General features: G+C 39.2%; 1 long non-coding RNA gene across 1 annotated transcript in view; it reads right to left on the reverse strand.

Annotated features, from left to right (window-relative positions):
* The window catches only part of LOC140122227 (uncharacterized), a 40,261-nt gene extending 21,074 nt beyond the window's left edge, over nucleotides 1-19,187 (reverse strand). Inside the window, exon 1 of the long non-coding RNA XR_011854296.1 lies at nucleotides 18,751-19,187. This is a non-coding gene — a long non-coding RNA (uncharacterized lncRNA). The remainder of the gene's footprint in view (nucleotides 1-18,750) is intronic.
* Between the last annotated feature and the right edge of the window lie 8,730 nt (nucleotides 19,188-27,917).

Raw genomic sequence — 27,917 nt, forward strand, 5'->3', positions numbered from 1 at the left:
TAGATGACAAAGAAAAAGTCTCTATTTATGTTTTAGATAATGTATTACATAAGATCCAAATATCACTTGGCATAAAATGCGTGCCGAGAATATATAATGTACTGCCTTTAATTATTACATAGTTTAGGGATCCTACATCATCTTTATACACCTCTAACAGTAGTGATGTTACCGCTGGCTGTGCCCTTTGTTTGATGCAGGTGGCGCTGTCACCTAAGCAGTGATGTCATTAGTGCTGCATGGCTCAGAGGATTCCCACAGCAGCTTCATCATGCTCCTTCCTTCCTGGAGGAGAAGGAGCTGCAGGGAGCCCAGGTAGGTAAGTATTATTTTTTTTTATTTTATGCTGTGCTGAATACATAAATGGGACATGTACTGGGCTACTTATATACTGGGGACATGAGCTGGGCTACATATAGACACTGGTGGCATGTGCTGGTCTACTCATACACTGGGGGAATTTGCTGGACTACTTACATACTGGGATATTTTCTGGGCTTTTTATATACTGGGAGCATGTGCTGGGCTATTTACATACTGGGGGCATGTGATGGGCTGTGTATATGCAGGGGACATGATCTGGGCTACTTGTATAGTGGGAGCATGGTCTGGGCTACTTGTATATTGGGGGCATGCTCTGGGCTACATGTATCCTGGTGGACATGTGCTGGGTTACTTATATACTAGGGGCATGTGCCGGGCTGTTTATATACTGTTGCATGTGCTGGGCTTCCTATATTCTGGGGGCATGTTCTGGCCTGGACTACATACATACTAGGGCATGTCCTGGTCTTGACTACCTATAAACTAGGGTGTGTGCCGGTGTGTGCTACCTATACACTGGGGGTATTTGCTGGCCTGGGCTACCTATATGTATTGGGCTTCATATATACTGCTGGCATGTGCTCAGCTACCTATATACTGATAGATTGTTCTGGTATGGGCTACGTAGATACTTGTAGGGGAATGTGCTGGCCTGGGCATCCTATTTACTGAGGGCATGTGCTCAGCTTCATATGTATACTGAGGGTGCTGTACAATCTAAATTAATGACAAGCTGCTGGTATTAAATAGGACTTAATGAGAGGGAAACTATACAGTAGTATATATTTTAATATATTGATGGGTCACAGTGTATTTTCTGTCATGCAGGGGACACATTGTGGTAATTTTAAGAAACACTTAGCTGTTATCTATGGGACATTATATTCACGGTTATTTTTTTAGGGATGGAGTGTGGAGGCCAAAGTCATCATGGTGCCAAATTCTGCAACGATAAGTCATTGCCGGGAGGAGTTGTCATGATGTTTTCTTCATGATGGAAAAGGATTGCCAAGTAGAGGAGATTCCCAGGAAGACGAACAGGATGGACCAAGCCAGCATGGACATATAAGTAAAAACCTGCAAACTAATTTGAACAATAGGTGAAGTCTGTGAAGGATATTTTATATGTGCAGGACATTTTCATGTATGTGTTTATTTATTGCTAAATATGTGTTTGTTATATCATTTGCTGGAATATATTTACAGCATGGGTTTGCTAAATTCATTGGAGGTTTATTTTTATATTTGTGGAATATACATTTCAGGTATATATTTATATCTGGAGTATTATTACTGGAGGGACATTAGCATTAGGGTTTTCTATTTTCACTAAATTTACTGCTGGTAAGCAATATTGTAGTTGATCCCACAGCAGTCTCATTAGTATTAATCATGATTCTGCTAAGTTTTTGCTACAATTTTATAGAGAGAAGAGAGGAAGGGGGCCTGGGGCACCAAAATGTCTTAATCCAGCCCTGATAGTGAATGTGATCTCTCTTTCCATTCTACTTATTTTCATAATAAAGTGGAATATGGGTCCTACATGATTTGTGTGATTGTGGAACCCCAATGCTCTGCACATGCCATTGCTGATGACAGAACATGTATGTAACATATGTGTTCACAGTTTATAGATGTACATTTTGAATGCAAGTTATACATTGGAGAAGATCAGACAAAATCTTCTGTATTGTTTAATAGTCAGAATGAACCCACTATAACTCTTGTTCTGTGATACTTTTCTAAGAATTCAGTTAGATAATTGTATTCATTTACATGGTGAAGTCTGGAAGAAATCTTCTAGGATTTACTGTTCAAAAATTTCTAAAACACTTTTTTTGCATAAGTTAGGAAAATCCTTGGTCTCCATCCTGCAGCCCAAATTCTGATGTCACTGGTCGAGCATACCGTAGCTTTAATGAGCAGGTGGCATTGCCTTGCTCTTGTAAATGAATACCAAAGTACTTACGAACAAGGCTTAGTTTATTAAAAAGTCAGTGAAACAAAGTTCCACTTATTTTTCTTCTCTCAAGCATAGTTGCCAACACTTAATAATTTGCAGAGATAGTCATTTACAAAGAAATGTCTGTGGAAGTGATTGGACCAAGACTGTACTCTTACCATTTACAGTAATTGCTCTCATTCCTTATGTAAGATGCGATTTACTGTATCCAGTTCTATTAACTTAACTGTATAAATTAATTACAATAGATCAAAAAAAGTTTCAATAGATCAAATAAAGTTTCTATTATACCGTGAGAAGGATCATTTGGTGGGCCCAGGTCGTAAAATAGGCTCAACTTGTTTAGGTGTCCTATAAGAGGTTAATCAAGGAATCACTATTGATGACCTATCCATAAAATAAGCTATCAAGAGATGATAAGTGGGATTTCTGCACTGTGGCCAACAAGATAGAAATAAATGTGCACCAAATGGAGCATGTTAGCGCTTAGACGGAGTTTGCACCACAATTCTGTCTGATGTACGCCACAATTCTGCAGCATGAACAAAGTCCACCAAAAATAAACTGTGCACACTTCCAAAGCAGTGCAGATTTATGAAAAATGTCACCACAATTCCTGAATCAGGAAAACTGCACGTGGCCCATTGATTTGCCACTGGTGCAATCATCATTAATACTATTTAGTGATGGACATCTATCACTAAGCAAGATCACCCATTGGACTCTGAAACACAGAGAAATGAGTGATCTGAATCATGAACTTGTAGGGAATCGGTTCCCTTTAAGCTATATGGTAAATGGCTCAGCTCTGCCTGCTCTTTGTGACGCTGCCTGCAGATTACACTGCGTTTTCATAGTGGCAGGTCCCCCTGACTGCACCCTTCCAAATTCCAAATGCAGATGAGGGCTCAATCATTTCCTGCAGTGAGATTAAGCTACTTTATCACAATACTGATTTCATCGTAAAGACATCTGGTTAATGAAACTATCCCAGTTCTTCTGCTAGATTAATTTGTATGTGGACTCCAGAGAATAACCTGGAAGCTCCTGCACCCCAATAAAAAATAAGAATTGACCCATTAGTTATGAAGCTTTTTGAATGTTTTGATCCTATATTATTTGTAAAGCACTGGCGCTATATAAATAAAGAATATTATTACTATTATTATTATTATCAATGTTTGATCTTTGGGCTCCCTCGGACACCAAATTCTGGGTGTAGTTGTTGTGTTTTAAGCCATAACCCAATGCGTCTTGTCTTTCCAAGCTATCTGACTATAACAGGTACCACTGGGTTGGGTCAGGAGAGGAAAGATGTAATTTACAGGCCACATTTGAAGATATATTGGAGCAGATTTACTTACCCGGTCCTGTCGCGATCCCGCAAAGCGTTCTCTGATGAGGATTTGGGTCTGCCGCGATTCACTCGTGTGCCGAGTTTCTGCATCCGCCGCTTCTGTGCCGAGGTCTGCTGGAGTTCACCTGCCTCTTCCTGGTGCATGTGAGTGCTTGATCTTGTGACACAATTCCGTTTTTTAATTCTGCGGGTTGTCCAAATCCGTCGGGTTGTCCAACAGCCATGCCCCCCGATTTCTGTCGCATGCAAGCCAGCGCCGATGTGCCACAATTCGATCACTTGCGCCAAAACCCTGGGGCAATTCGGCGCAAAACGGAAATAATTCGGACCCTTAGTAAATGTGCCCCATTAAGTCTAATAGGCCTTGCACACTCCTACCTCTGGGGCAGGAACATGACAGGAACAACTCATGGAAAGTTGCTCCCTATAAGTCAATGCAATACTTTCAAGAAGTATTGTCATATGACAAAACATCTGCTTTGCAATCACTACTTCTCATCAGTGCATAGCAGGGAACATGTTTGGCTAGGTTAGAGGCCAAAAATGTGGATCAGGAGGGGATAAGTCAATCTTTTAAAGGTTTGTTGGATTATGCAGGTCTTATTAACCCTTGATGCATGGTTTTAAGGAATAAAACCTAAATGTAAAAAAGAAAATGCAATATATGAACATGGTAATATATAGGGGTGTGCTACTTGTAGCCCGCACTGCCTTTGAGTGCGAACGTCTGTTGCAGGAAACCATGGTTGTGCAAGAAGCGGATTTTAATTGTGGCCCTTATAAGAGTTACCATCTAACAATTTGGTCCTCAAACTAAAAAGAGTTGAGCATCCCTGGGATACAGAGTAATGATAGCATAAGTCGAATTTTAGCCATATTATTCTCAGAATTAAGGAGTAGCTAAGACATTGTTGTTTTATTCCTTTAAAAGACTTTCCTAAATAACTGGGCGTCTAAAAATATATAATCCAGATTTTACTTCCGTAATGTGTCTGTTTCCCATAGTAACCAGTCTACAGATCTAATACACATCACTGCTCAGATCATATCCCATATCTTGGAGGAATAACGTATTCCCCTTCTAAATATAGAAAACACCAGGGAGGAGCTGGCAAGTCTTGGCTTAGGGCAATCTCTAGTAAGCAGCCATCTGCACAACACCCTGGCCTGTACATCAAAGAAACTTCACGGTAATTTCTTTCTTTTTGATATAGTCCCAAATATAAACTTCATTAATGTGTTTATAAATTGCATTAGTAATAAAAGGAGGCCAAGTGCTTGCATCAAAAAGGTATGGAGCCACTGGAGTTGCTTGTTTTTTCCATATTTTCATTTTGATTTATAGAAATGTTAATTTACTTTTTACACAAACACAAATTCAATGATAATTTGGACGGGAGACTTTTTGTATACAGTGGTAAGTAGGTCATGTTTAAAGTAAGCACAATGAGATGTATCTTTCTTTCAGTAACATCAAAGCCCCAAGCTTATTAAAGTCAAACTGCCACCATGAAAATGCTTTGTTATCTGCAAGTCGTGTGTTATAGAGCAAGTGGAGCTGAGCAGTATGTGGTAAATCCAGCCAACATACTGGGTGCTTTTTATCCGTTATTCTGTGCAGTTCTGCATATGACGCTTTGTGAAAGTAAGGTCATTTCTGCTGATGATCTATTACCACTGTTTCCCTAGCAGAGCATTCATGTGTATGGGGAAGTTGAAAGGAATAGCTTCTAGCCCAAAGATTATTTTGCTGCCAGTTAAAGGGGTTATTCAGCTGTTAAAAATTACTGAGGGCCGGGCTGGGGTGAGCTAGTTAAACATAATAAACTTGTACTTACCTCCTCCGGCGACGCCGATGCCCTGTGCCGTGGTCCGTTTCGATCCGTGCAGAAGCCACACACAGGGAGCTTCCGGTCCGCGATGTGGCCGCCTCCTCCCATCTGTCCCTATCACGGGGACGTTGTAAGCGCTGGGAGATGGTGTCGGATGGGAGCTTCCAGCCGGCTGGAAGCCTGTGCGCCCCTGTGTGCCCCTGTATACAAACCGGCGGACAGAGGAGACGGACCGAGTTGCGGGACATTGGCAGCGTCGGGCGATGTAAGTGCATGTTTATTATGTTTAACTAGCCCACCCCAGCCCTGCCCTCAGTATTTTTTAACACCCGGATAACCCCTTTAATGAAGTAGTATTACTAAAATTAGCTAAAGAAATACTCCATGGAGGAGAGGAGTCACACAACTCACATACTGACCATGGGGACTCTGAGAAATAAATAAGAGTGCTTTCTGAAACCTCTAAGCACATCAAAATGGGTAGGATTTTTGCCCCACTTATTCAAAGTGCCATGTCTTTTAGCAGTAACCATACGGACAAGGGTTAAGCACAGACAACGGCTTCTTTTATCCCCGGGAAAGGGTGCACATTGTTTGTGCATTACCTTAGATCCTCTAAGATGTAGACAGGGTGCTGAAAACAAAACGCATGCTGCTAGACCATAGAAATTGCGAGGCACATTTTAGAAAACACATGACTAACAATCTCTTTGAAAGTCTTGATTGCAGGAGCTAGGATTTAGTACAGAGACAGGGAAAATGACAGCTGGAATATGGGGAAAGAAGTAAAAACAGCAAGAAGCTGATGATGTGGATGTGAAACACTCAGAAGCTTTCGACGCTTTGATGAGATGTCAGGAATGCATTCAGAGATGGATAGGTATGTGTTGCGTGACTGACCGGTGTAGCTTGCAGGATTACAAACTGTTTAATAGCCTAGATGCTCACTTGGCTATGTCATAATAGATTAGTTTTCACTCTTTTTTATTACTATTAGAATTTTTTTTTCCTTCCTTGAGTGGATTCAAAGCAGTAAAAATATAATGTATAGTAGGAAAGATTTTGCTTAATCAAGAGCAAAAATTATTGGATACAAAAAATTTGATGCCCAATTATCACAACGCACACTAGTCCAACAGATTCTACACCTCAATCCTGCAGAAACTGCTAACATTTTGCGATGACTAAATGTAAAAGGGTTACAGTATTTCATTCCCCATTAACCTACTCTGGAAAAACTCAATTTAGAATAGAATATGTTGCAGATTTTAAGATCTATACCATGTTTATACCATCATCACAAATTCTTTAAGGAAAATCTCAAGATTACGGTACCTCTTTTGAATTATTTGCATGCAAAGCTGTTACTGAATCGCTGGCAGGAATCCGAATATCAACTATAGATTTCTGTTATGGATTTTCTAGAAAAATACATGACAGCTTGTCTTTGGAAAATCAATGTTGTTAACCAATACCATAACCGTAACAGAATTTGCAATGTGAAGGGTAGGTATACCTTATGGGCATTGGTCTTAACAAGGAATTGTTCCTATCTCTCTATGACAGGGGATAAACCAGCCTGTTCTGTGTGTGAAAAAGTACAGTCCGCAGAATCTAATCTGCATTTTAGCTATAACCTCAACCTCCTTATTACCTGCCCTAAGACGCCCACTAAGAAGCAAACTTCGGCCTACCTTGGCCCCATCTTGTCGCTGGCCAACTTATTCCTTGCCCTTCACCGCCCTCCCGCGTCCACTTAAAAGGGTTGTGCAGGATGTTGCAAATACCAAGATGAGTGATACATCAATGCATAATACAAGTAAATACAAAGACACTCAACCTCTTTATCACATTTTTAGCCAATTCTTTTATTTATGCTTTAAGGACACATTTAGGAGGGAGAAAAGGTGCTTATCATTGCATGTACACATGCAAATTGGCCATTTTACGCTTCTTTCCGGCTTGCTTAATCATGTGATGACTGCCACATCCCTTAAACCAACCAAGGACATTCCCCCATATAATTTAATTGGTTCATAGCCACATTATGTCACATTAACTATAATATGTATCTAATATATCATAGTATTATAGTTTATACAGTTGAAAAAAGACGCATGTCTATCAAGGTCAATCAAGGAAGGGAAAAAAGGGATTGGATGAGGAAGGGATTTAGGGGAAACAATTCTATATAACATATCCATCAATATTATTTAGGTGTAAAAAAGCACCCTTCTTGAAGCTCTCTGCTGTCCCTACTATGACCAACGCCTGAGGCAGGCTTTTCCACAGATTTACAGTTCTCATAGTAAAAAAACAAAGCCCTGTCGCCTCTGGTGATTGAACCTTGTTTTCTCCAGATGGAGGCAGGGCCCCTTGTCTTTAGACTTGATTTGTTCTGGGTACCTATAATTTACATACATTAAACATTTCTATACAGTAAACATCAATAGAATAATTTGTTATATTTATAACTTCCCATTAACTTACTTATACAGTATAAACAGAGCAAAGCAGGAGACAACATCTCGCACCTCTCGCAGAACTGCGCATGCTCTGGCGCCTATGTTGCTCAATCCAACGCCTCCTGACAATCACAAGATGGAGTCTTTTAGCGCTACTGTGAATACTCAGTGCATTATACATCAGCCTTAACTTAGTTTTTGCCCATAAACTGTACATTTTAATAATTATAAATGATTTACTGAAACCAAAAAATAAAAGTGAAGTCGGAAACACTATCCCATCTTATATTTTAACTATTAAGCTATGCCTATTTCCTGATGTAATGCAATGCATTATGAGCCTGAGAGCACATTAGGCATCTATTTGATAAAATTACAAATATTGCACACTTAGGACAGCAGCACAGACATGGACATCATTGCGGCAATTATTCTACAGGGATTGTACAGACCTCACATGTTAAATTAGGGAGCACAAGTGCTAGTGCAGATGGAGTGACAGACACGCCTAGGATGTCTCTGATGTAATATGGGTATCCAGCATAGTGACTGGTGCAGGCTGGTTTTGTTCCTAGACAGCTGCCAAAATATAATGGTGTTATACCCTGCCACTACATCCCACCCAAATAGTAATGGCAACTACACAATGCTGTTACAGGGTAATATATAATAGAAAATAAAGATATATACCATTAAGGCTGAGGTCTTTTTATGGCTGAGTTTGCCATAAAACTAAGGCCATTCAATGAATAATGTATGATATTGCTAGGTAAATGTTTATTAGGGGCCATAAAATATTGTACATATCACTTTCCTACTTGCATTAATAAAATTTTCTAGCTCTCAAAATATCATAATTGTTTAGTTCAAGAATCTGAATAAAGACACAATATATGGTTACATTCTCAAATAAAGCAATTGTCTAATTTCATTTGTACATTCTTATACCTTAAGCAGTAAGCCATGAACACTGATCCCTGTGTGGAATACACACCAATCATGAAAATAGGGCCCTCAATTTCCCTTTATGAAAGGATGTAGAAAAACACAACATTTGTCACTTTCACTGAAATAGATAAGAGATATATTCATCCATTTGCAAATGGGACTCGTGGATGTTGATGAGAAGGTGATATTCTCATCATCTGTGTGGCTAATCACTGTTCCATACGTGTAATGATGTCCTCAATGTGCTCACCTTCTTCTACTTCATCTATTGCACCAATGGAAAGATGCTGAAGGAAATAAAGTTAACTTGTTTGCTAGTTACCGTGAAGCTGTGTAACCGCTATTGTATTTCCAGTTTATCTTTGTTTGGGCCATGGCTTGTTTCTATGATACTGATCCTGTTCTATCTTCCCCCTATCCCTTGCTGCACTGAATGTTGCACTCAATGGGGTAAATTAAATGCACTGTATTGACTTAAACAAAGAACCAAACCACTGGACTATATATTTTGGAAAATGGCCATGTTGGACCGAAAACTTTTGCATGACTTTTCTGGCATGGAAGTGTGCTACAATTGAGTCCATTCACCTACTGTAGTCATCTGTAGCAAGGGCTGCTGTAATATTTGACAAGACAAGTGTTGGGATTAGCAGGTATGAAGACGGCCATGAAAAACTGTGGTTTCCGTGGAATTAAATGGGTCTTCCCACAAAGACAAAATTCTTAAATATACTCAGGATACCCCAGGATCTGACTGTTAATTCCCACTCTGTCTGAGCTCCTCTCTGCCTCCAGCCCCCACCCTCCAGCTCACACAGAGACTTCCTGCTGGGAGCGTGAGGTTGGTGAAGCTACAAGCTATAGGCAGATAAGGTCTATATCCAGGGGAGGTGGAGGGAGGTATATAGAAGAGCTGATACAGCATAGCTGTTATATCAGAGCTGAGATTGTCATGAGTAATATGTATCTCATAGATCTCATAATCTCATATCTCGGATCTGTCTCATCTCTCTTTATATGTGTCAGATACTAGTGAATGTTCAGAACCTAAATGAAAGTGTATATAAACCTGGAATCTGATAATCTATGCACATTGTCAGCATACTTAGTGAGTCCCCTTCCACACTCTGGAATTTTACACTGACCATCATTGAGTGATAGCGGCAATAGTTAAATTGTAAAGTAAGGGGGTTACAAATAAACTTTATTGTGTTAACATCACTAGGGGATTGAAATTTGAGAATAAAAAATGCAATAATATACAATAATATGGTATGCATACCAGTATATAACACCTTATCAGATCTCAGGCTGGGCTTAAAAAAAAAGGGCACAAATGGCACTATAAGGGCCCAAGTGCACATCTGTGCCTTTCATAATAAAAAATAAAAATATAAATTAAAAATAAAAATATAATTATGTACCCTGGGGTTTGCTCATGCATGCAGGTGGGTTGCTCATTCATGCAGGTGAGTTGTTAACCTTTTAACTCCTTCAACTTTTTAACTGTTTCCGATGGAGTTCAGAGTGTTTAAGGGCAGACAGATATTACCTCTGATGGATAATGCATATGATGAATATCTTTAGATATAACAGTTATTGTTGAGATATCTGACGGACTCGGCGATGATGCGAGGATGGAAACCGTCTCGGCATCCTTGGAGTGGGTGTGCGCATGCGCCAGTCCACTGCACTCCGTCTGATTGTCCCAGCTGCTGGTCTCTGGCTGTGAGTTGACCAGGTAAAGAGATGAATCGGAGGATGTGTAACTGGTCCTGTTATCTTAGCAGTAGTAGTAGTAATAATTGTAATCATTGCCTTGACAAAAAAATTAACTATTCAAAAGCTATCAGGACCACTTGCTGTGTCCATCCCAGTATTATATTTCACCTCTCTTCACATGGACTTTCTAGATTGTTGAATTGTTAACCCTAATCCGTGCTTTGATTATATGAAGAGCCCCCAAAATAAACATTAGTGTGAAAATTAGCCATTATGCTAGATCAAGGCCATTTCCTAGACAGGGTGATATGATGAGGACATGTGCAGGCTACAGGTGAAAATTTATTGGAGAGGAAAATGACTATGAAATGCTGAAAAAAACTAAAATGATTAGTATATCCTGCTAATGTAGAGTAAATTGCTGGTGGTTAATGAGATTTTGTGAGCACTGAATCTTTCATAGCAATTTAAATGTCATGCCACCAAATACAATCCCGAGGCATAGCTCTTAGATCTTGGTAAGGACTGCATATACCTTGTATGAAGATTATTCAGCTGATGAAGTGCATACTAGAAGTGCATTAAAGGGACTATAAACCCATAATTTAGTATTCCCACTTGTACTTGTCTTCTGAATAAGTGTATAGAATTGAAAGCATAAAATACTAGTGTTCCCTAGTTTTACAGTATACACTGTATAGATAGTTTCTAGTATAGCGTTCTAAAGCTGTAAGTGATTCAACTAATGTGACCAATAAGAAGCTTTCATGTATATTCAGCATAGTATAAAGGGATCATTCAGAAATCTAAACAAAGGGGTTGCCACAATGGGAATTTAGCATCTAGTAAACCACCATTCGCTGACTTGATAAATCCCCAAAAATGTAAATTGAAACTGAAAATGCTAGTTAGAAAATCAACCTTTGCAATCCAGAGATTGAGCTCTGCCCCAGTCCCAGAAGAATTGAATTTACCTTGTTTTTGGTGATTGTAGAATGGCTGCAGGATTACCACTGAGGGCGAACCCACAGCCATTCCACTAACATGTGCAGGTACCCCTTGATGATTAATATGGGTTCGTACCCACTGTATTAGATGAAGTATCCAGGGGTGTAACTACAGGGGTAGCAGCCAAAGCAGCCACTATGGGGTTCAATGTGTCAGGGAGCCCAGCCATCCAACTTGCTACCCTAAAGAATGGAGGATGTGCACCATTATATACATATTGGGGTTTATTTACTAAGGGTCCACACACACACTTTCATCTGACTTTCCCACATTTTCACACGGCTTTGACAGCTGGCATTGTGTCGCACGTGATCGGATTTTTGCGCAGCTGCGCTGGCTTTCATGCAGCAGAAATTGGGGAATGTGCCAATGGACGATCCAACTGATTTGGACTGAGTGCAGGGTTTAACTGTTAAATTGTGTCGCAAGACAATGCACTTACATACATCGGGAAGAAGAAGGTTAACTCTGTCAAACCTAAGCGGGGAAGCGACACATGCAGGATATCGGGCGCACGATCTTAGTGCATTATCGTCAGACAATGCACTTTCAGGGATCTTCGTCGGACGGGTAAGTAAATGTGCCCCATTATGCTGCACATTGTTTGAAATCTGCTAGACAATGAGTATTTTCATATGTGTGTATGAGTATGTATATGTTACATGGGTGGATTTGATATATGTGTGCATATGTTAAATGTCTGTAAATGGTAGTACATGTGTATATGGTGCATATTTATGTATGTGTGTTTATTCTATGGAGGTGTGTACAAGTGGTATGTGTATAGACTGTATGTGTAACAATACCATGTATATATACTATATGCTTTTATATTTGATATATTAATATGGTATGAGGGTATAAGATGTGCATATACTGTATGTGTATATAAAAGTGTATATACTGTATAGTGTATTAGTATATAAATGTATATAGGAGTGCAAAATTCTGTGTGCATGTGTATGTGTGTAACAGTGTATAAATGTGTGTGATTGTATAAACATGTGTGAGCGTACAAATATGTATATTTTCGAAGAGGGAAGGGGACCGCATGCAAAAGTCTGCTATGGGGCCCAGCCTCTGCTTGTTATGCTCCTGGTAATATATGTACATTAGTATAAATATTTTTCGACTGAGGCTGTTTCAATCAGTTTGATGCATCTATTACACAACTTCTTTGCCTTTCTCATTCATTAAACTGAATGAAAAAACATGATATGAAAGCCACCTACAGTACTAGCAGGTGTACAATAAATGTCCCTTTACATGAGGATGTGCCTGGTTAAAGCTTCTCATAGATGTATTCTTCTTTTTAAGGTTAGCTTTGGGAAATCGACATTATCATTGCCAGTTGAACCTTTTGTCCCAGATGTATTTAATGTCCATGGCTAACTTTTCTATAAGCCCTAATGCTTATCCTATTGTCTGGGTCAGGCTTTATTATGCGTTTCACTCAATGCTTCGAGCCTCTTCTGTTGATGTGTACTATTGCTTTAACAATGCAATACCCTCTAATGGGTAAAGTAATTACCGGTATCATTGGTAGTGGGACACAAGGCTACAATGTAGGTTATGCCTTCATTACAGTATCGAAGAAGGTCTAAGCGCATTGTATAGAATAAAAAACATAATACAGGATTGTCCAGATAAAATAAAATTAACAAAGCAGCGTAGCATGCACTATACTAGGCAAAGCAACAAAGCTATAGCCAGACCCACCATTTAGGTAACTGCCAATTTGTACACAGTAAGATATGAAGCACAAGACTTTTATCCTTCTAGTCTGTTTTTATGCCTTGTGTTCAATTATTTAAAACACTCTTTGCCTCCCTCCTGTGTGTATATATATATATATATATATATATATATATATATATATATATATATATATGTCTGGTTTATTTCATAAAGATGTTCACTGGGTGAGTTTCGATAAAGTTCAGTGAAGAGCCTACAGTATGTGCCTATACTTTGTAATGTATTATTAAGCATTATTCTGTGGAGGGAAGATTTTATTATCCATTAATGCGTACAGGATACAGACCATTTTTGCACTTCTGTTTTTTTTTACTCTCCACCTTTTGAAAAGCAAACCCTTTTTATTTTCTGTGACCTGAGATGTATGAGGGCTTGCTATCTGTGCGACATATTGAGGGGCATTTATCAATTTGGGTGCAGTGTGGAGCTGGAACCGTGCACAATTTTGTGGCGAAGGGATTAATGAATTGGCGCATGGACTAAAAGGTTTAGAATTGACTAGACTTGCTTTTTAGCTGCTCTCTTTCTGTGCCACAAATTGTGCCACAAAATGAGTCGGAAAAATAGAAGCACCAGAAAAGTGTTGGATTCACAAGCGGCACCACAATTTTGCGCCCAAAATTAGAACAAGTTGAGAGTGTTGAAAAACACCAGTATTGTGGCACCAACACTTTGAAAATTAAGGAGCAAGAGTGGCAGCAAGGAAAAAAAATCTGTTGTACAACCCTTTGCCGTTTTCTGACACATATCACTGTTTCATATTTTGGTATACAGACCTGAGTAAGATGTTATATTTTGCAGGACATATGACTTCAGTTATATCAATTTGGGATGTATTTAACCTTTTGAACTCTTTGTATTTGTCATTGATGCTTCTGTGACCCATATCCTGGGAGTTGCAGGTGCACCCTTGTGCCTACCCGTGCCACTGGAGCCTGTCTGCAGTCCTACTAACCTACCCTGGCTCCGGCGACGGTCTCCACAGTCCCCGCACTCGGGCCGATAATTGCCGCTGGCCGACCGCCTGCCCTTCTAAATTCCCAGCCCCTTCCTGTTTCCCCCTGCTGGATCTTGGAGAAAGCTTGTTTTCTGAGTTTCCTGTGATTGTTGGGATTTCCCTTTGTGACCTTGTTCCCTTTGTGATTCCTGTTCCTGACTCCAATTCTTTGCCGCCTGCCTTGACCTCCTGTTACGTCCTCAACTCTGATCCCGTGCTGCCTGTCCTGACCTCCTGCTATTCACCGACTCCGTCTTGCCTCAACATGGACACATGGCCACCAACATGGACAAAGTCATGCCTGTGGAGTGACCTGGTGGGACCACACTGCAGCAAGTCCAACCCGTTTGCGGCGCGCTCTGGTAAAAACTGAATGCCACTTAGACTCCATTTCCAGGTGTCGGCTTACGTCATTGTCTGCGGTGGTTATGTGGGTCCACTACCCCTGGCCCATGACAGTATTCAAATATTTATGGATGGAAAAATGCAAAGAAAGCCATGATTCGGACATTTTGTCCAGTATGGTGTTCACAGGATAAACATTTTGGGACAGAAAACTTGTTTGCAATATTTTTGTTTATTTTTATGTGTTCTAAGGAAAGGGGGAATTATTTAAACATTTTCAATTTTTTAAACATTTCTTAAAAATTTTTTTGTACTGTCATTTTAGGCCCCTGGGGAATTAACCCTTAGGGAGCCTGATCGCTCATACAATATACTGCATTACTACTGTATTACAGTACATTGTGTGTACTGCTGAGCTTTAACATCAGGTCTCATGACAGTTCTAGGAGTCTCTGAGACTCCAGGCTGCAATGACAACCACTTGGCATACAATATGTTGTTGTGGTCCATAGGCATAAGCTAGGCATAGGTACAGCGCTACATTGTATTAATTGTAATTTCAATGTGTTAGTTATTTCCGTGGCTTACTTTTGAGGAAGGCTTGCAGTAGTTTTGACCATGCAAAGCAGCAGACAAGTAGTAGTCCTGAGGATCTGCATAACCATATTTTTCTGTGTGTTGTTAGGAAAATACATTAATATGTATTAATACATTAATATTCCAGGATTGTGGCTAGACTTGGAGCACTGAGAGTGTCCTCATACCAACATTTTCTTTTTTCAAACTGCAGCCGAACCCTCCCCTCAGCTGTGATAGCTCACCAAAAGCCTGCCACAGCTCTTACACAGAGCAGAGGAGAAGGGCTCTGCAACAGTTTGATGAAGAGATCTTTCACAGGAGTGCACCAAGTCCAGCTACAATCCTGAAATATAAATGCATTTTTTCACTGTCCTACTGCTAATTATAACAGATACACAGGTATGGCTACCTGTATCTGGGATCTATGCCTATGGTCAAAACAGTGGCAGACTCCCTTTAACCACAAAAAAATTCCTGTGTGTTGGCATCTCTGCTAGAGATATATTTTTATTAGGACTCTGGGACTACAAGTTAAACCAAAAACACCTATTGACACCTGCGAGACCACTGTTAACAATGCCTTTGCTGTATCTATGCTAGCAACATCTGTTAAAGGAAGTCTACTACTTTCCCCCACGATATTAGGCTATCCCCACTGTGCGCCCTAGGCATCCCTTATATATAGCTTTACACTGGCACAAGTTCCTGTAAATAAATGAGCTAGTTTGTGCACCCAGGGCATTGACCTAGGTACTGTAGCAGTTTTCCACGCCTTTTCCGCCATCTCATCAGCTCTCTTCAAGCCATGGTCTAAGCATTGCACTTACACTGGACCTGATGGCTATTGCAGGAGACAGGGAGCTTGGGAAGAGGACCTGTACATTCACATAAAGGGGAGTAAGAATGGCAGAGTGACACTCCAGGAACAAAGTCAATGCCCAAGATGTCCAAACTAGCTCATTTATATCAAAGTTTATGCTCTTAACAAGGCTGTCATTGTCATTCAAAAATGTTTTTTGGAATGGGCTTAAGGCACCTATTACACAATAATGGTAGCTGTGTATAGCTGGGGATGTTGGGGATCTTAGCACATGGACCCTTAGCAGTCCCTAAAAAGGTTTTAAATGTGTCCTAAATGAAAGTAGCAGCAATGTCCCTTTGTCCCTATCCCTCCATTAGCTTCTATGAGAATACTAGAACTGCAGATCTGTCAGACACAAAAATAAGATCAGTGGTAGTCAGACACGTTCACCATCAATGCATTCACTCTCATGACCTACTGTTCTTGTAATAGATGGGGTCCCAATGATCAGGCCACTAGTGATTAGGGTATGTGTGTTAATTGTAGGAAATCCTTTTCATGAAATAAGATTGTCCGTTAGGCTGCTCTACATAAAAGCAATGCTTCCAATGTTTCAGGGGTTCAGCAGTATTTGTATGTACTGTGGACATCAGCTGTAGGACCAACGGCATGTGTGTTCTTAGTACATATATTCAAGGAAAAATACTAGATCAACAGAAAGAAACACAGTCCACAAATAAATACAACATACTTCTTACTGTACCTTTAGTAAGAATACAATGGTCAAAATAAGGACCATCCAAGCCTAGGGGATCAATCTACTGTACAAATGGGATGAGATACAATTCCTGACTTCTGATTTTGTCACTATTGTTATTCCCATTTCTTTACCATCCCCTTTACCATAACATATACCATATAATCTTTACCATTACCATTTCCCTTGACAATAGAGATGTACATATGCGCAGTAACATGTTAACCCAAAGGGAAATAAAAACCTTCCAATTATCAACTATATGAAAAAATGGATTACAGATACTGTATTTACTGAGACACATTAGGAGAGATGACATATCCTCTGTAACAAGCCAGAAGACCGGTCTCTCAACTGCGGTGGCCACTGGTATCTCCTTCACACAGAGCTACAAGTTCCAGCATTAACTGTCCTAGCACCATTGACACATTGGCAAAAAGATTTTAAGATGCCAGTTCATGATATTTGCATTTTGTAGAACTACAATCATTCCTATAAGAAGAAATATATTTATCTAGCTCGAAGCTAAATATATGAATAAGCATTACATTGTGTAATAAGTTCTCAATCTGTACACTAAATGCAATGGGATACAAGAAGAATAAATAGGACAAATCTCCCACTATGACCATTTATTTATGCGATCATCTTGACCATAGAAGCTGTGAATGAGGTCACAATAAAAAGCATTCATCAACTGTGGCACAGGGTCCTTTTTTTTGGCGCACGGATTGTATGGTAATTTACACTGGAGATGTTAAATTGTGGCACAAGGGGTTAATGAATTGGCACATGACCAAAAAGGTTCTGAACTAACTCCACATTCATGAAGGTGAAATAGAATTTGGTCGATCAGCTGTTAGCTCACCTGTTCGTGCGGCAAAATTGTGCCATAGAAAGTGTCAGGAACCTAGAAGTGCAGGATAAGTGTTGGGATTACTAAACTGCACCCAAATTGAGCAACCATAAAAATAAAAAAAGGCATGAGTGTCAGAAAAGGAGCAATATTGCGGTGCCTACACTTCCTAAATGTGGTGCACAAGGCGCAGCATGGAGGGAAAAAAGCGCCAAAAAACTGTCGGAAAGCCAATAATGAATGCCCCTCAATATGTGCACAGAAGACTCCTGTTTATGTCACAAACAGAAAAATGTAGACAGATTTCTAAATCTGATAGAAAATAATATAAAAGTAAAGATACATTCCCAGTACTTTTCTCTAGTCATTTGAGAAAGTCTAGTACATTGATTTTCTCGAGTGAAAATGCCAGAAAGGCAGCAGTAAGCTCTCGCGGAGCTCGGTAACAAGTAAATATATATAATTATGCTTATTATATCATGCGGGATGCACTTTTGAAAGGGCATGAGGTGAGAGAAGGATTCTCTTAACCTTTCAATGATGATCTTGGTGATATTATATCTCCTAGAGCTCTTGCTCCTTAAGTATTGGTTAGTTAGCAAGTATGATTACAGTATGATGAATGGCACATTCTATACTACTACTACAAGGCATTGCTTCTATGTCACATTTAAAAAGAACACCATGTCACTGAGCGCACCGAGTCATTAATTGGAATAAAAGGTAATTAACAAATAGATACAAATTGTTAAAGCAATTCCCCTATTTGTTAGAGAACTTCATCACTCCTAGAGTGTGTCAATGTGCAGCTCATTACTGGAGAGCATTAATTGATTGCATAGATAATAAGAGATGCAGCTTTGCCTGATGATAAAAGATAATGACTTGGAACATGGAACAAATATCCGTAAGTGCATTTCTAATATTAAAAAATAAATAGTAGATACAACATATTTATACATATTTTAGATATACGCATTTCTAAAAAAAAAAAAAATGACACTGTATCTCTATGAGATAATAAGAAACAAACTTACACATTGTACTGTGAAGCTGGGAAACATTTTCCTTCCGGACATCTGCGGTGTAGTAACAGGACATCTGGGATCAGTGTGTAGAAGGCAGGTGACACATGTCAGGTCAGGCTCACGCAGGGCTGTCACTTGACACTACAGGTACATAAGAATAGTGTGAGTGTATCAGGCTGGAAGGTAAAGTAGCGCACACTAATAGCCAGGACTTGGGAGCGCTCCATCTTGTGCTGATCATCATGCTGCAGCTGCAGAGCACTGAATACCCTGGCTGTCATTTATGTGTGGTGCTTTTAATGAATGAGGTGAGGAGGCAGGGGGGCGCTTCCTCTCAGCGCTGAATGAGATGTCAGCAGGGGTCCAATAGAGTGTAATGTCGCTCACTGCTTGAAGCTGCTTTTACACCCGTTATCTTTCTTCTCTCATTCTCTTCCTTCCATACTCAATATTCCACTTTCTTATCGTTCTTGCCTTGTGCTTTAACGCCCTGTCAAGATAACGCCTCGCTGCCCTCCTTCCCATATTACTTGTATGGTTCACTGGAACATCATTATTTTTTCCCATCTTTTGTCAATTTGGAGATGAAACATACATATAAATGCAAACCAGAACAATTGGGTCCATATTGTCTGTATCCATTTTCTTTCACAATATGTTATTTTAAAGGGACTGCTACATCTGTGTCAGCATCTTCATCAGTTCATACTGTCAGTCTGAGGAGACATTGCATTTCTAGATGATTCACTTCAGTCAGCAGTCTGAACAGTGTTCTAGTGGATGGGCTGCTGATTGAGTCTTTCACGCCCAGCTCTCTGTAAGCTTTATTCTGGACTGGCAATGGTTAACTGCCCCTTGAACCTGGAGCAGAGTTCCTACTCACATAAATGTTCTATGTGTGTTATACCTAGTCTTCTTTTCCTTCTCTGTTGTTACTACTGACCTTCCTGTTGTGTTATTTGTTTGTTTGTCTTGTTTCGTGTCCCCATTCCAGGGGAGGGAGGGAGCGTCTTTGTGGTTGTCTCATATGGCCTAAGATATGCTGAGGCACCCAGGCAGGGCTACAGGGAAACTGGAGTTTTTGGGTTTATTGTTGTTTATTGTCACTGAGTTCAGTGTCCCCATTACATTTTAACCAGCCCGTTAAAAGAAAAAAATAGCTTTTGCTGCATTGATAACATACTGGTGATAACATGGAGGTGATTGGTAATCAGTTGCAGGGCCTAGTCCGCATGATGCAGAACCTTACAAAGCGGGTTTAAAGGAAACGTACTACTTCCGATAGGGTTTCTAAGCAGCAAATGCCGTGCACCAGTTCAGGGTGAGCTGGTGCAGCGCTCATCTTCGTTATGTTTTTAAACGGTTTTAAGGCATTTAAACACTTTATTAATCTTTATATCCGAAGTAGCTTCCGCGCACCGTGGTCCACGCTCGGTGCACCATGTGCGCGACCACTTCCTATTCTGGCGCACGAGTGGTCGTGCGCATGGTGCGCCGAGCGTGGACCACGGTGCGGGGAAGCTACTTCGGATATAAAGATTAATAAAGTGTTTAAATGTCTTAAAACATAACGAAGATAAGCGCCGGCACCAGCTCACCCTGCACGGCATTTGCTGCTTAGAAGCCCTATCCGAAGTTGTAGGTTTCCTTTAAAGTGCAGGAACATTGCCCCCTTCCTCTTTTAGATCTGCCTGTGTCAGAGCCCAAGGTCAAGTTGCCTAATTTCTTTAGCGGTGATAAAAGACTATTTTCCTCCTTTAGAGAGAGTTGTAAGTTATATTTCTTCCTCAGGCCTCAGGTAATGATGCCCTGTATGTAGGTATAATTATTTCTCTTTTATGAAGTAGAATGGGCATTTTCTTTAGCCTCAGACCCCCATGAGATTTCCTCTGTTAATGCAAACATGAAAGCATATCTGCTTTACCTGTTCATACTACTCAGTGTGATCCTCTGTCTTCTTCTACTGTCTCCTCTACCTCATCTAAATGCGAGGGCGGTTCAATAAGTACCCGTGTTTGACGACAGAAGGAGTTCCGGAGGAAAGTTGGTGTTATCATCCAGGTTAATGCCAGGAACGTTGGGAGAAGTGTATCTTTCTGAAAGTGGACTACGTTGAAAAAAATTTTAAAAGTTTTTTTTTTAAATGGTGTCTTCATTTCTAACACGGGTACTTATTGAACCGCCCTTGTAGAATCTGGTCAACTTGTTGGAGAACCTGTTGGAGCCATGTCATCCTATGATCATAAAGAGTATTACTTTAAGAATGCACTTTGTTTCTACTGTGGAAAATCAGGTCATCTGATTGAGTTCTGTCCCACATGACCAGTGCTGGAGAACAACTAACACCTAAATGACTTTGGGAGTGTCACTTGGGCACATAGGTATTTCCTGAACAATCTAATTGTCTGTAATCCTTTCAGTTAGGCTCTAGGTTTAGATTTGGTCAAAACTGAATGCTCCATTTCTGGTAACAGGAGCTTACACGTCCCCTTTAGAAGTTGGCAATATTTGTTTTGGGAATCCCCAAATTACCTTACAGGTAGGATTCACAAAGAGTTGCTTTTATGTTATGTGTTCAAAAATATATTTGCTTATGTAATTTTTGGGCTTATATGGTTAGCCGTGCATAACCTGTCTTTGATTGGGCCTCTAGAGAATTGGTAAAGTGGGGTAATACATGGTCTTCTCACTGTATAATTATTACAGGCAGTCCCCGGGTTACATACAAGATAGGGTCTGGAGGTTTGTTCTTAAGTTGAATTTGTATGTAAGTCGAAACTGTATATTTTATAATGGAAGTTCTAGACAATTTTTTTTCTTTTGCCCCAGTGACAATTGGAGTTTCAAAATTTTTGGTGTAATTGGACCAAGAATTATCAATAAAGCTTCATTACAGACACCTTACAGCTGATCATTGCAGTCTGGGACTATAGTAAAGCATCCAGAGAGCTTCACCAGAGGTCACAGGGGGCAGAGGGGTCCGTCTGTAACTATGGGTTGTCTGTAAGTCGGGTGTCCTTAAGTAGGGGACTGACCGCCTGTACTTGTTTCTGAAGTTCAGACTGAGGATGTGAATCTTCCTGGCTTTATTTCCAATTTTGTGGATGTCTTGTGGATGACGAAGTTTTTGCTAAGACTTTAGGCTTTACAACTTGATATCTTACATCGTTCTAAATATCCTAAGGGCAGGATTTTTAATCTGTTCCCTTCAAAGCGTGAGGCTATGTGGGTGTATATTAGAGACAGTTTACAGAAGGGGCATATACACCCATCTAACTCTCGTATGGGAGCAGGTTTCTTTTTTGTTGGTTATGCCTTGTATTGTATCATGAGCAATAATCAATACATTACTGTTAAAATCCAACAGTTTGCTAATATCTTGGGGGATCTTCTGGGTCAGTATGTTTTTGTTTATTTGGTTGATATTCTTATCTTTTCTCCCGATTGGTCCATCCGAATCAATTATTTGCTAAAATTTGCTGTTTAGAGTCCAAAAAATATCTTTCCTACGTTACATCATCACTCCTGGTAGATTTTTAAAAACTGTGTTATAAAAAATAAATGCAGTAGAAAAAAGGCTTAAGGCTGTTAACCCTTTAAGGCTGCAGGTTTTTTTCGCTCATTTCTCGCTCTCCACCTTCAAAAATCCATAACTTTTTTCCTTTTTCTGTGTACAGAGCTGTGTGAGGGCTTATTTTGTGTGTAACAATTTTTACTTCTCCGTGGCATTATTTATTTTTCCATGCTGTGTACTGGGAAGCTGGAAAAAATATTCAAAATGTGGAAAAATTGGAAAAAAAAGGTTCTTGTGGGCTCAGTTTTTTTTTTAACTTTCACTGTGCGCTCCAAATAACACCTCTGCTTTATTCTGTGGTTCGGTGCAATCATGGTGATTCCAAATATATACAGGTTTTATTGTGTTTTAATACATTTTCAAAAATTAAATGAATGTGTACGAAAGAGAAAAAAAAATCGCCATTATCTGACTCTAAGAACTTTTTCATACTTTGAGGTACAGAGCTGTGTGTGGTGTCATTTTTTTGTGAAATGAGCCAATGTTTTCATTGCTACCATTTTGAGGTCTGTGCAACATTTTGATCACTTTTTATTCCATTTTTTATGTGATGTTAAATTGTTGTAAACGTTGCGTTTCAAACATTTGGGTGCTATTTTCCGTTATGTGGTTCACCGCCGGCAATAACCGTTTATATACTTTGATATATCAGGCATTTTGAAATGCGGTGATACCTATTGTGTCTCTGAATTGTACGGTTTATTACTTTTTATATCAGTTCTAGGGAAAGGGTGTTGATTTGAACTTTTAGGTTTTTAACTTTTTTTATTATTTTTAAAACTTTTTGAAACTTTTATTTTTACTTATTTTACCCAAGCCTGTCACATCAAGCGATCACCTCACCCAATGACGTTCGTGGGTGCTTCAATCGGATCCAAGATGGCGGCGCCCATGCTCCGTCGTCTTTTTAATGCAGCTTTGCCGGCGGCATCAGAAGAGTTAATACACATAATCAGTTCAAGCACCGATTAGTGGGTATTAGGGGCGGGGGTTTGCTGCAATATGCAACAAACCCCATCTGTGTATGAGCTTGTGAGCCCTCTTCATACACCCCCCGCACCTCTGCACCACACACATACAACATGGAGCATGAAGGGGTTAATATGTGGAGACTTTAACGCATCGGTGAAAGGGTTGACGGATTCCTCATCTTGTATCAATAGATTTGAAACTAACAAAATAGTGTTAGAAGGGGGGTTATATGATATTTGGAGATATCAGCATGTAAATGAAAGTGACTATACATATTTTTCTTATTAGAATTATTCCAGAATAGCTTACTTTTTGGTTGATGGTAAAACTCTCCTGCGATGTGTGGAATCCAAAATTGGGGAAATTACATGGTGGGATCATGCACCAATCATTCTAAGTGAGAAAAAGGTACCTGACAAAATCCCTCACCTCGATGGAGACTGCAGCCGTTCCCTGTTAAAATCACAAAAGTGTCAAAGTGTTCTTTTAAAAGAAACAGAGAAGTTTTTTAAATAAATGATAATAAAGAAATTAATGAAGAATGTCTTTGGAATACATGCAAGTTATCTTTTAGTGAATGCTATAAGAGACTAGGAAAGGATCCTTAAAGGAAAAAAGAAGCTAAAGTACTGTATAACAACTAATAGCAGATATAAATGTGGTGGAGGATCAAAATAAGAAAAAAGTAGGGGCAGAAAACACGAAAAAACTAAGCGAATTGTGATTGTAGCTTTGTACATTAATGTTATCAAATTCTGAACAAGATATGCGTAAATGTAAGATAAGACACTATTCAATGGGAGATAAAGTAAGTAAAATTCTAGCGGATAAAATAAAAAAAACAGATAATTGAAACAAGAATATATAGTCTACAATACCCAGAAAATAAAATAGCTAACTCAATTGAAATAGCGGAAGCCTTTTAGTCATACTACGCCAGCCTAAATAATTTGAAAGATGAAAAGGAAGAAATTGAAGGGTTTCTAGCAACTTTTGATATTCCTAAGTTGTCCGAGAATGAGATAGAAAAGTTAAATAGACCAATAATCGAAGAGGAATTAGAAAAAACTATCTTGATCTTCAAATTAAATAAAACTCCAGGACCAGATGGGCTTCAAAAAGAACATTATTCTCTAAACAACTTATACTATACATGGTTCGAGTATTTAAAGGACAAAGGGAGAAAATAATTTACTGGTGACTGTGGTAACAATACCTATACGAGATAAACAGTTAGATAAACCAGAACATTTTTGACCAATATCCCTCCTTAATTGTGATGTGAAATTATTTGCCAAATTGTTGGCAATAACATTAAATGAGGTTCTTCACTCTATAATATCTCCCGATCAGGTGGGATTTGTGTCAGGCCTACAGACCAAGGATGGCACCAGAAGAATAGTAGACCTTTTACAATGGGCCCAGGCCTCCGGACTCCCAGTGTGTTCCTGTCTTTAGAGGCAAAGAAAACTTTTGATAGGATACACTGGGGGTACCTAGAAGCTACTTTAAAAAAAAATTGGTTTAAAAGGCCCAATTCTACAAGCTATTCTGGCATTATATTCTAACCCAAGAGGGAAGGTCTTGGTGTCAGGGTTTTACTCCTCAGGATTTGGAATCTCTAATTGTACCCGGCAAGGGTATCCATTGTCACCAGGAATTTTTGTGATGATAATGGAGTCCCTGGCCCAAAGAATCAGACAAGAAAGGGAAATTCAAGGGTTACAAAACTCACACCAGTTAATATGAAGATGACATGAAAGGTAAAACAAGACAGAATTACTGTGAATAGCAAGGATACAAATTTATAAAATGACTATTTCCGAATGCACCTATTTAGGTGCATTCCGTTACGTTGCCCAAAAACTTTGTTACTTTTTACCAATTAACTCCCCTCTTCTCTCTAGTAAGCTTACTTCAACTTATCCTCTGATACCAGGTGTAGTAGACTGATTTATAATGTGGGATATTTCAAAAACATCATTATTTAGGCCCAAATAGAAGCAATCTAATAGATAAAACTTTGCAACTTTTTTTAAAGAACATCTACACATAGAGGGAGCTGAATTAGAATGCAGCCAATTTTCTGGCACATTGATTCTATATATTCTCGTGGCAAAACTCAATATTTTATGCAAATCAGGGTCATAAGACGCAAACCCATGCTTTGTTTTCCATTCCCAAAATAACCTAATAAATGCCCCCTTTCTCATGCCTTTACCATGGTCATAATAATAGGTGCCAACTTCCCCAATTAAAAAAAGAAGTTCTTCCCTAGTGGAGATTCACTTTGAAGCTTCGACAGAAAAGTCCACATATAAAAAGACCAGTGTTTGACTACAGCAATTACTTTTTAGCTATCAAGCAGCAGAAAATAAGCCTCAGATCACTAAGCACAATGCCGAGCATCAACTGGAGAGCTGTAAAGAACTGAAGCAGAGTCTCCAGAGCATTGGGCATGTTTTCTAGAGCACAGTTTTTTGATGGATCTAATCCATTGAGTAAACAGAATGGCTTGGAAATGGGTGTGCCAATATTGGTCATGATCAAAGAAAACTCTACAACAAAATGGAAGGACATTTTAATGAAGTTTGTTTTTTAGAGACTTGATTTTATTTAGAATTAACAATAAAAAGCAATTGTAGAGAATGTCCGTGTAAAATTGACAGGTATACTGCAGTAAAGAAGTATTGCAGCATATTATAAAAATTATCTAGTGACATTAAAGAGGGACATTAAAATGTTAATAAACAATTAACAAACCCTAATATTGCTCTTTTGATGGACAAATATAAAAAGTTCTAGTTCTCAGAATAGAAAGTTGGTCTTTTTTGCTAAAATAGTGAAGCGAAAAGAGATCCTGTGCATATTTAGTGCCTCTGCATTAACCTTCAGAATGACTTTAGCATGCTTTATTTACAGTATGGTGAGCTGTACAACCTTTTAAATCAGAAAGCAAATGAAGTAATATCTTTTATATTTCCTCCCCCTAACCCCCACGCACACAAAATGTATAAACTATAGATGAATATAATCAAACATTTGTTGAATTTTTTAAGAGATTTGTATTGTGCATAAATCTATTCAGTCTGAACTGATGGTGCTCCAATTGTGTTGGAAACTGCTATAAACCCCCCTCTAGTTCTCTAAAACACAGACCTTTCCTGAACAGCTCCTATCCTGTTTTATTACTTTTTTCATTTTTTAGTTTTCACTTGCCCATCCTTCCTCCCTATTGTCTTGATATTATGCAGGATAGGAAATGGACTGGTGACACAGAGACTAAACCCCCTTCCCAACTGTCCCTGCCTAGTAGCCCAGCCTACCCTAAGCAGTAGGTAGACAACTAATCAGCGTTTCTTACCTGCAACAAAATGCAAACACTGACAAGACAATACAAAAAGGCAAAAATGCTAAATATAGTTCAAAACCAAGAGGACAATGCAGTACAAAATTACTAGGCAAAATGGATAGTAAAGAATACAAACAAATGTCCAAAGATACTATAATACAGAATAACACAACTAGTTTACAAGAGTACAGCGGGAAAAAGAACTGATCCATAAGACCTTATATGAAAATTCATAGCCCCCATCTGGAAGATGATTTGATCAGTACTTTGAAAGCTTGGCTATGGGAGTATTAATACACCACACAAGAAAGAGGCACAATGAAGCATCCTCAGCCATCCTGTACGGACAAAGGATGGCACAGACACTGGAATTACTATTCATTTTTGCTTCTTTTCCTATTCCTCCAAAATATTCAGACTCAATACAGTAACTTAAAAAAAATACTGGGTGCATACCAAATCTGCAAACCAACTACCACTAGATTAAGTCATTTATAGTGTTAACTAGTGATGAGCGGCCCCTGACGAAGCCCGCAAGCCGGGCGATACGCGTGGGGCATTCTCTCCTCCCCGGATGGCACTTTATTTATACATACGGTAATGTAGATTTGTACCTTATCCATTCGCACTTGGTATGGACCTCTCACTTATACTATACACTTATTGTGTTATTTATTGGGTTGTGATTTTTTGGTCCTAGGTATCAGTGTTATTATTTAAGACCGCTACTTGCTTTATACATCAATTTTGGTGACAACTCTTTGCCATTTATTTCCTCATCAGGGGAGTTTTTGTGATATGTAACCTTTTTTTTTGAGTTTTTAAGTATGTTTTAAAATGTACTACCAATAAAGTTTTTCATGTGTCATTTATGCACATCTCTTTGTTTATTTTTCAATAGACTTTTTAAATTTACAATATATGAGTATTGCATTGAATGTCACACAGAAAAAAACTTTTTGGACCTACTGTCACGGCAGGGATATAGAAATACACTTAAACTACCAACGCCACCTGCGGTAGCGCAGAAAAATGCCCATATCCGGACAGAGAAATATAAAACGTCACTTTTAATGATAATGAGAATAAAAAGTGGTAGTGTAATAACTGTTAACTACTTCACTTGAGAAACTACACATTAAAAATACAGGTGCCTATGGCTCTTAGGTGATCTGTAGAAGGCTATAGCGAACAAATGTAGGAAGGGGAATGCGCCTATAGTCAGGAGAATGTATACTCTTCACAGTGTGTATCAGAGTGCTGAGGGCGGCTGAAGTG

The sequence above is a fragment of the Engystomops pustulosus genome, chromosome 3 (genome assembly GCF_040894005.1).
Source record: "Engystomops pustulosus chromosome 3, aEngPut4.maternal, whole genome shotgun sequence".
In the NCBI taxonomy this organism is placed as follows: domain Eukaryota; kingdom Metazoa; phylum Chordata; class Amphibia; order Anura; family Leptodactylidae; genus Engystomops; species Engystomops pustulosus.